Raw genomic sequence first — 11145 nt, forward strand, 5'->3', positions numbered from 1 at the left:
ACTGAAATTCGGCTTTAAACCACTATAAAATCCTTCCATAACCTGAACCAGCTCTAGATCCTCCTTCAGTGCTGCTAGGATCCTCTTCTATAAGGTCGGCTGTACCACCAAGCTAGTAAGAACAGCCTGGTGATTTCCTTCCACCACTTCTAAGCACAACCTTTCCAGGTCTATACAAATCTGATGCTGAACTCCCACTATAGAGACTGACGCATCAACTGACTTCCGACTCAAAGCGTCGGCTACTACATTTGCTTGTCTTGGGTGATAGCTGATGGTACAATCGTACGTCGGCTACTACATTTGCTTGTCTCATATTCAGTTCTTTCTGGGTGAAAATGTACTTAAAACTTTTGTAATTAGTAAAAATATCGCACCTTTCACCAAGTAGTGCCTCCAGATTTTCAATGCAAACACTATAGCTGCCAATTCCATATCATGTGTCAGGTAGTTCTTCTCATACTCTTTGAGTTGACGAGAAGTGTATGCAACCACTTTTCCTTGCTGCATAAGAACACTGCCGAGACCTTTCTTAGAGGTGTCACTGTAGATAACAAATCCACCATCTCCAGATGGAATGGTCAGAACTAGAGCAGTAACCAGTCGCTGTTTTAGCTCTTGAAAACTTAGTTCGCACTCATCAGTCCAATCATACCTCACATTCTTCCTCGTGAGTCACGTCAATGGACCTGCTAAACCGGAGAACCCTTTTACAAAATTGCAATAGTAATCTGCAAGACCTAGAAAACTTATGACCTCCTAAACATTATTCGGTCTCACCCAGTCCACTATTGCCTCTATCTTACTCGGATCCACTAATACTCCTTCTTTGGACACTACGTGCCCTAGAAATGCAATCTATTCCAGCCAGAACTCGCACTTCTTCAGTTTAGCAAATAACTTCTTCTCCTTAAGCATTTGCAATACCAGTCTCAGATGAACTTCATGTTCGGCAGCACTCCTAGAATATACTAGGATGTCATCAATGAATATCACGACGAATTGATCTAAGTATTTGTGGAAAACTCGGTTCATCAAATCCATAAATGTTGCAGGTGTATTTATTAGACCTAATGGCATAACCATGAATTTGTAATGGTTGTACCGAGTTCGGAAAGCTGTTTTCAGAACATCCTCTGTTTTCACCTTCAGCTGGTGATACCCAGACCATAGATCGATCTTAAAGAAGATCTGCATGCCCCGAAGCTGGTCAAACAAATCATTGATCTTGGGTAATGAGTATTTGTTCTTTATCATCACCCTATTAAGTTCTCTGTAGTTGATGCACATCTTTATCAACCCGTCTTTCTTCTTTACAAATAGTACCAGCGCTCCCTAGGGCAAAACACTTGGCTGAATGTACCTATTATCTAGCAGCTCCTGAAGCTGTTCTTTTAACTCTCTCAATTCAGATGGAGCCACACAATACAAAGCTTTTGATATTGGTGTCGTACCAGGAACCAAATCTATACCAAACTCCACCTCACTATCCAGAGGTAATCCTAGCAAGTCCTCTGGGAACACATCTAGTAACTCGCACACAACAGGATTCTTCTCTAGTTCACGTTCACCTACCGGCATATATTTGACAAATGTAAGGTACCCTTGGCATCCCTCCAAAAGTAATCTCCTAACCTGCAAGGCTGAGAGGATCCGTGGTGCGAAACGCACACACGACCCTAAGAATTTGAATTCCTGCTTCCCCGGAGGTCTAAACACCGCTTCTCTCCCATAGCAATCAATACTGGCATAACTGGCAGACAACCAATCCATACCTAGAATAATATCGAAGCCATGCATATCAAACACAATAAGACTAACTGGTAGCACTCTCTCTTGAATTTCTACTGGAAAGTCACGAATTACCTTACTACATACGACTATCAACCCTGAAGGCGTAGCCACCACCAGTTCATAATCCTACTATTGAGCTCAAAGCCACATAGTTTAACAAATCCTCGGGAGATAAAGGAACGTGTTGTCCCCGAGTTGAATAGTATAACATCTTTATTAGGAAGCATGTAAATGGTACCTGTGGCAACATTTCTAATATTCTCTGCATCACCAGGAGTTAGGGAGTACACCCTAGCCTGGGCTGAACCCCCTGGTTGACCACCCCATTGTGCCTGAGAACCTCCTCCATACAGCTGTAGTGGAGCTCCGCTCTTCATCAGCATATGACAATCCTTCTTCTGATGTCCCATCCTACCACAACGAAAACAAGCTCCAGAACCCAACAAACATTTCTCTGAGTGAGGTCTCCCACACTTGGAACAAGTCGAAGTAGTTGCGGTACTTTGAGAAGCACCGCCACTGTTCTTCTTCCAGTTGCCCTGTAAGAACTGGAAGGCGCAGGTGTCTTCTTCGGAACCTAAACCTCAGGTGTCTTGCATCTGCCAGATCGCAGTCTGCTTCCTGATCTCCTTCTTCAGCCCCCTCTGAAACTTCCAAGCCTTCTTTGCCTCGTTCGTAATCATGAATGGAGCAAAACGGGATGGCTCCTGGAATCTGGCAGCATACTTCCGAACTGACAGCTGCCCTTGCTCCAAACTTATGAATTCCTCCATCTTGACATTTCTGACCATGGCTAGAAAATACCGTTCCAAGAATAAATTTTTGAATCAAGCCCACGTTACAACTACAGGAATAAGTCAATGTTCTTCAAGCATCTTAACTAACTTCCACCACCTTTCTACTTCGCCTGTCAGCTTAAACGTTGCAAAGGCTACCTTCTGCTTCTCAGTATAGTTAAGGACATCCAAGATTTTCTTGATCTCCCCAATCCAATTCTCAGCTCAAATCGAATATGCACTCCCTACGAAGACAAGAGGTTTCAATAGTGTGAATTGGTCATGGAGCATCCCAACTTAGCAAGAGGATGATCCTTACCCTTATTTGTCCAGACAACCTCTGCCATAAGCTGTTGAGCGAAATCCTACAGAACACTTGTGGAGTCGTTGCCAGCCTTATGGCCAACTCCTTCACTACTACTACCTCCAACGTTGGCAATAATATCCTTGATTCCATCCTGAAGAAGCAATTGAGGAAATCAATTAGAAGCTTAACTAACTAAAACTGCAATACTATAAACTCACTTCCCATAATAACATTCCTAGTACTGTCGTACTTTAATGACTCACATTCTCATTCCTACTCAAGTTCCGCCCTTCCACTTAGAAACAACACCATTAATAGATTGTCGTGATTTTCTAAACCCTTCGAATGATCCAGAAAAGCACAAAAGTCTATCAATAGATTTATGTCCTCATGTATACTAAGCTAAACTCGAAAATCATAATCACATCCTAAACTCTGGTATAGTCTAATCTACAGAACCTAGCAACCTAAGCTCTGAGCATATCCATACCAGGCAGTGCAATTCACATCACACTTCCGACAGGCTATGGGCTCTGATACCAAATTGTAATGCCCCGACCCTTAATACAATCCTAGAGTGCTACTATACATACATATTGTAACAACCCGACCCTTTACACGGACCCAAGTGTCACTCACTTATACAAAATACCTGTACATGTTCAAGATACATAGACAACCCGCCCTAAGTAGGGACATACGGGTGTAACTCATACATAACAGGAATGTAAATGTTGTGAAAAAACATAAACATTCATCGAGATTTCTAATAGACATATACTAGAGTTTACTGTTGTATCCTCAAATACATTTATACAGATTTAGAACATATCCTATTAATACAACCCCAAAAGGATATTCCAACTAAGTTCAATATACACATAAACTACTTACGTATGCTACAACCAAAAACAATTCTCCCAGTCCCTTAAGCAACTAGGACCGACATCCTGATAAACTTGAAAGCAAAGGTTATACGATAGGGTGAGACACTTCTTAGTAAGGAAGAAGGTGTTACAACAATGTGCGACCACATATGCATATTTGAATAAAAACCTATATATATGTACGTAAAACATTTCTTTACAATACTGTAATATACATAAGATTTATTTGCACATTCTAGTATTTAAATCATGCATATGAATATTAGAACAACTACCAGCTTATTATAACATGTTTTGCCTATTTACCCCATGGCACGGGTTATGCACTAATATCTCTAACAATGCCCTGTTCGTGCAGACATTTGTCAAGCATCAAATATATAGTCCAACCACCCCCATCTGGTCTATTATTTCACCAATGGTTTCATTACTCCTGCAAGCTGACTATCTATGTACCCACACTGATTTACATGTGTGGTTGCACTATACCCTTCTAGCTGAAGAATTCCATGCCATTGGGAGTATCTTTCAACTCCATTACTGAAGCTTTTTCAACTTCTCATATTGGAGTATCTTTCAACCCCTTTTACTAGAGTATCTTTCAACTCCTTTGGTGGCAAGCTGTGGTTCCATTTATCATATATATAATTTATGATGAAAACATAATAATCTGTGCAATTTCAGTATTTTCACAACTCATTCAATAACATCGGGTATAAATCGGCATACACCCTCTCGGTTTACCCTTTTTAGGTATAAAGCTCGGTATATAATCGGCACTTGTTTTCCACATTTCAGTATAGTAAGTTGGAACTCCAATTCCCATATCTCATATATATAGTATAGAATGTTCATACATTTTCATTTCAATATATATCACACAAGTTTAATATAAAACCCGCTAAATGATAAAAATCCAGTAAACATTATTTAAATGAAAAAGAAAAGGATTCGAGCATCTCCTAATACAGTATAAAAGCAAATAGGTGATTTTCGTAAAATTTGGAAATCGTACGCCAAAATCCTCGTTTTTACCAAAAATTGTAAAATCATAAACCAGCATTTCTACTCGGTAGAATTTAGCAAATAAGTAGTTAAATCATACATATAAGTATAAACTAACTTTTTAGCGGTTTAGTTTTCCAAAAAAAAAAAAATGATGTTGTAATCAAATTCCCCTTACCTTAAACTCGAAACGAAACTATGTACGAAAATGCTCCAAACCAACAACCCGGGATCCTCGAAACCTAAAACCACAGAACATAACCTTACTATAATTTCAACTACTATCCAAATATCAAATCAAAATTGAAATCAGATCCTTACCTCGATTTTTGGGAAAACCCAAAAATCCTCAAAACAACGATCCGATCCGCTAAAGTTGTAGAACTTCCTCCTCTAATCACCACAAGAACCTCCATTTTTAGAAATGGACGTCGAACGGTGAAGAATCTTAGAGAGAGAGAGAGAAAAAATCGCAGGTTAGAGAGAGAGCTTTTGGGAGCATACTTAGCCCTTAAGCAACCAAAATGGATATTTATAGGACTTTTGACTGAGTCAAACTCGTCGACGAGGTGGTACCTTCGTCGATGAATCCACCACACAGCTCATCGACGAGGCCATACCTTCGTCGCCGAGCCCAGTCTGAATATTTTTTACTGACCCGCTCGGTATTTCCTCATCGACGAGGCTCTGAATTTCGTCGACGAGGCTTTGAAGGACTTCGTCGACGAACATGACTCCTTCGTCGAAGAATCCATCTTATTACGGGTTTGGGTCTCTACACATATCTTGTACAAATCCTGAATCATACATAACTACCCACCCTAAACAGGGACATATGGGTATTTCATAATTCATAATGATATGTACTCACATATATTGCGGAAAACATAAACATTCATATGGATTCTAATAGACATACCAGAGTATCTAACGATTCCTTCTCTACATTCATCCGTACATAAACATAAATTGTATTACATTCCCAAAAACAAAACCCATCTTGGCTAAACAACCCATAACTCATACAAAACTTATGTCAGCTAACTAGACACTACGCTCCAAAGTCTTTCTAGAAGACTAGGACCGATTTCCTGTAACTCCTGAAACAAAGCTTGTAAGATTGGGGTGAGACACTTCTCAGTAAGGAGGAAGATATTACATCAGTGTGTGACTGTACAGTTATATTCTTAGTTGAAAACGGTTACATAGATCGCACATTCTCAATACCGTAATGTATATATAGTACATATGTAAATCTTGATAATGTATAACCTAGCATCATTACAAGTGAGAGTTCCCGAGATTAGGGTAGGGTATAGGCCCATACACTGTACAATCCCTCTGCTCGGTACTCAAATCTGTGACTCTGCCCAATAAAGCTTTTAAATAATGTATATGCATATTTAGAACACCGTCCAGCTCGAAACTATAATAACTATGTCAATAACTCCCCGTGGCAAGGGTTGTGCGATAAGAAAGCACTGATCAAGCGTTGTTCGTGCAGGCATTGTCAGGCATCATAACATACTACAGTCCAACTTGGCTATCACCACCCTAATCCCTTCTAACTAGTGGCTCTTCTTACCAAGCCTATTAGTAGGTACCCACACTAAAACATAACTACGTGTGGTTGCACTGTACCTTTGTTTTGGCAACGGTACCGAGCCTACATAACATAAGCTTTTTAAGGCTTCATATACTATTGAAATAAGCTGCGGTCCTAATATCATATATATAATTTACATTAAAACATAATAACCTATGCAATTCTAGTATTTTCACAATCTCATTCATGCATACTTTCATTCATACTGTGGTTAAAACCAGCTCTTAACCTCTCGATTTTATCCTTTTCTCATACTTGGCATGGTATCTAATCGGCACATATTTTCCTGCATTTTTTGATAATCACTTGGAACCTTAGTCCCCCTAGTTCATATACATACATCTCAAATCAATATAGATTCAATTCATATCATATGTCAAACTTATTTGGTAAATTATACATTTCATATAAACTGGTTCGTAAAATATCATTTCTGATGCTATTAAGAGTTTCAAGCATCTCCTACTTTAGTTTTAGTGCAAATAAAGTAGTTTAAGAAATTTGGAGATCATATGCCAAAAACCTCATTTTTGCCAAAACCATAACATTGTGGAAATCATAAGAATTGACATTTATACCCAGTAAAACTTTGCAAATAAGCAGTCAATAAGTACATATAAACATAAGCTACATATCTTGTGGTTTCATTTTTCTAAAAATATTGATGTAAACAAATCCTCTTGCCTTTATCCCGAAAACTGAAACACAAGCTTATTGATTTAAAACTACGACATAAAATCCTCAAAACCTAAAAACCGAAGAACAATATTTCAATACTATTCAATCTACTACAGATCTACCAAAATGAAAATGAATTAAGGTGCTTACCTCGATTTTGGGAAAAATCTCGAAAATCCTCAAAACGACGATTTGATTCACTATAACTGTAGAGTTTCCTCCCCTAATCCACGCAGAAACTTCCGATCGTAGAAACATATGACGAATAATGAAGGATCGTAGAGAGAGAGAGAACTCGCTGGTTCTAAAGAGAGAGAGAGAGAGAGAACTCGCTGGTTCTAAAGAGAGAGAGAGAGAGAGAGAGAGAGAGAGAGAGAGAAGAGAGAGAGAGAGAGAGAGAGAGAGAGAGAGAGAGAGAGGGAGAGAGAGAGGAGAGAGCTTTTGGGTTTTATTACCCTTTAAGCAACCAAAAATTATATTTATAGAGCCTTTGACTGAGTCAAATTTGTTGACGCAGCGGCACCTTCATCAACGAACTCCATCCGGATATTTTCTTGGTTTGCTCGGTATTTCTTCGTTGATGATGCTCTGAATTTTGGTGATGAAAAACTGAAAGGACTTCATCAACGAATATACTAGCTTCGTCCCTGCTGTAATTCCCCTTTTTACCATTTTCTTATTTATTTTCCTTATTTACGGGTTCGGGTCTCTACAACGGTAATTTATTTATTAAAATAAAAATAAAATATTGCTTACTATATATCTTAAAATATTACATCATTATTTTCATCTTGATTCACAAGGAAATCAGCAACATCAAAATAAATAGAGTTGGATGGTCCAATACTAAGATCTGTTGGAACAACATTATTAGCAAAATTTGTTTCTACTTCTTTAGTCTTTTCCTTTTCTTTTATAGATGCTTGGTGTAGATATACCAAGTGTCTGGGCATACGATAGGTGCGCAACCAATGACATTTTCCTCCGCATCTATAATATTCAGTTTCATGCTATCTGGGTCGCTAATTTTGATTATTAACCCGCTTATGGGGGTCATCCCTCTTCTGGGGGTTATCCCTCTTATGGGGGATTGTAGTCTCATGTTGATGTCAGTGATTATTTTGACCACAACCAAAACCATGCCTACGACCTCGTCCTCGACCACGAGATGTATTCATATTCACTTCAGGGAATGGGGTCGAACTAGTTGGACGAGTTTGGTGATTTTTCATTAAAAACTCGTTATTTTACTCAACGATAAAAAGACATGATATAAGTTCAGAAAATTTAGTAAATTTCCTCTCTCTATGTTGCTGCTGCAAGAGCACATTAGTGGGATGGAAAGTAGTAAAAGTTTTTTCTAGCATGTCTTCATCAGTAATATTTTCACCATATAATTTTAGTATCGAGCTAACTTATGCAGAACTGAGTCATATTCACCGACTGTTTTAAAGTCTTGCAATCTGAGATAATAATATAATATTATTTTCACCCTTCTGGGGTACTTAAATATGTTTATTCAAGAACATTATTTTATTTTTCTCAATTTGTACTCTTCAGGAGTATGATTCCAATTTACAATATTAAATTGGGTAATAATTTACCGCCTCTTCTAGAGGTTAAATATACTACCTCATTTGAAAAATAAACGTTTCACCTTTTTAGGAGGTTAATTTTAACATTTTTTCGGTAGGTTAAAAATATACCCTCTTCAGGAGGTTTATCTCTTTGAGAGATTAAATATGTAGACGAAAAATTTAAATATATTGCCCTTCAAGAGGACTATCTTACCATCTCTTATGGATATTAGTAGTTTTTAAACTTTAAAAGACATATTCTCTTGTGAAGAATATTATATTCTTGTAGAGTAAGACTTACGAAAAGTAAATAAATTAAATAAAAATTTTAAAAAATAACTCAATTGGTTAAAGTCTCGTGCTAACAACGTGTTATAAAAGATGCATAAAAATAAGTAGGAAAATAAATAAATAGAGACGAGACAGAAATCTACGTGTTTTGACTATGCCTGCTTCATGAACAGATGGGATCAAAATTTCACTATTTCGGGAGGAATTACAATATGACATGGAATCGACCATGTACAAAATATCGGAACCGACCTTGTACATGATATCTCTATCTTCTCTTTATCTCTCCTCTTCTTTATATATTACCTACTTACTTCAAGCATGCAAGTGAGTATTCCAGCATGCAAAGATATGTGTCCCAAATGAGAGGGGTAGGATGCCATTTTATAGGGCAAGATGGATAACATGATATTTATTGGGGTGGAAATACCGAAGCCGTGGAAGATGAGGTGGTGGAAGATGGAGTGACATTCACATTTTCCATAAACTATTTTTCATAACAATATTATATTTATATATAATTTTAACTAAATTTTCTAGACTACTGAAAAAACTAACTTTGATTCTTGTGGAAGAAGCGTAAAGTATATTTCCACATGAATAACAAGATTATTCCACTCTCCATGCTTCGAAAACAAAATAATTATTTTTTAAATTTCCTCTATACAAAATATTGAGTGTAAAAGCTCAAATGACATGAAATTACTGTTTGGTTCAATTTATTTAAGGGTTTAGGATAATTAAATGATGACATTAGAGAATATGAGATGAGAGATGATTATGGAAAAGTTGTGAAAAATAAGTTAATTAATTAGAAAAAGGGTTAGGTATGTTGCCACAAGATAGTTATGTTATTTAGGTATGTTGCGACAAGATAGTTATGTTATGTATGACTTAAAGTCGCAATTTTTTAAAGATCTCTTGAAAAATGATGATTTTAGTTCAATTCTATTCTATATTACCTTCTTAATAATTGTAATTATTGATCTTTTAAAATAGATTTGCAAATTGGTTTAGGCATTAATTTGTTGACAATTTTTGTTTATTATTATTGTATGAACTAATAATTTGTATATCTATCTTTAAAATGAAATCTCACATTTTAATATAGTAATGATGTCTCATGGACTTTACTTAATTCTTCAACTTGGTTACACAAAAAAAAAAAAAAACTTTGGCATTGTTTAATGTAAAATAATTTGTCTTTTATTAATTGTTGTTTGTTATTTTCTAAAAATTATATTAAAAAATTTAACTGCAACAAACAATGAGAGAAGAAGATAAAAAGAGTGGCAAAAATAAAATAAAAAATACTATGCTAGAAAAATAAATTAGGAGAAGGCTTGTGATTTATTTGGGGAAATAGTTCTTTAAAATGTATTTTCCAAAATTTTGGTATACAGATATTTAAATTTTGAAAAATAATATGATATTTTTGCAATTTATAAAAAAAATAAAAAGTAGAAACGCGAAAACCGCTTTCCAAAAGAAACTCGCCCTTACTATTTTGCCGACGGTCTGTGTAAAACTGGGAGAGAGAGAGAGAGAGAGAGAGAGAGAGAGATGGAGCCAGAGGGTGTGGCAGGTCCGAAGGTCGCCCGTCTGCTCTACTTCGTTGGCGCCGGATGTAACGCTTTTCTTCTTTTTCATTTCTTATTACTAACTTTCATCCTTCATTATCATCTGTTTACTAAATTTCTGCCGTTTCATTCAATTTTTGGCTGATAATCTATTAATCTCTGCGCAATTTTTTCAGTCATATGCACGGTTGCAATCAACAAGTGGAGAGATCTCCAACGCAAGCGGTTGATTCAGCATCAGACGGATCAGTTGTCCCCAAATATTGCAAGTCCGACAAACAAAGCTTCTGTCGAATAGTCTCCAGCTTCCAGAAAAAAAGTGATGATTATCTCAATATTCATAATCCAGCGCCTCTGAGTGGTATGCCTTTTTTCATTTCGAGAGAAAATATGTCGCAAACCTTTTTTATTGACGGGAAGTAAACAGTGTACTTACTGGTTATAGACATTTTGTTCATCTCTGTAGATTTTTAATGAGTTCTCGAGTATTGCTTTGTAATTTGAAATCACAGGGTCGTAGCACAACATATGGGAAGATTAACTAATAATTGGCGGATCTTTCCTCTTTGGAATGATGGGATATTAGTTGGATGTGATATGTTCAATTGAGGAAAATGAGAACTATGAAACCATACGAGTTATAT

This window comes from Malania oleifera, chromosome 1 (assembly GCF_029873635.1).
Source record: "Malania oleifera isolate guangnan ecotype guangnan chromosome 1, ASM2987363v1, whole genome shotgun sequence".
Classification (NCBI taxonomy): domain Eukaryota; kingdom Viridiplantae; phylum Streptophyta; class Magnoliopsida; order Santalales; family Ximeniaceae; genus Malania; species Malania oleifera.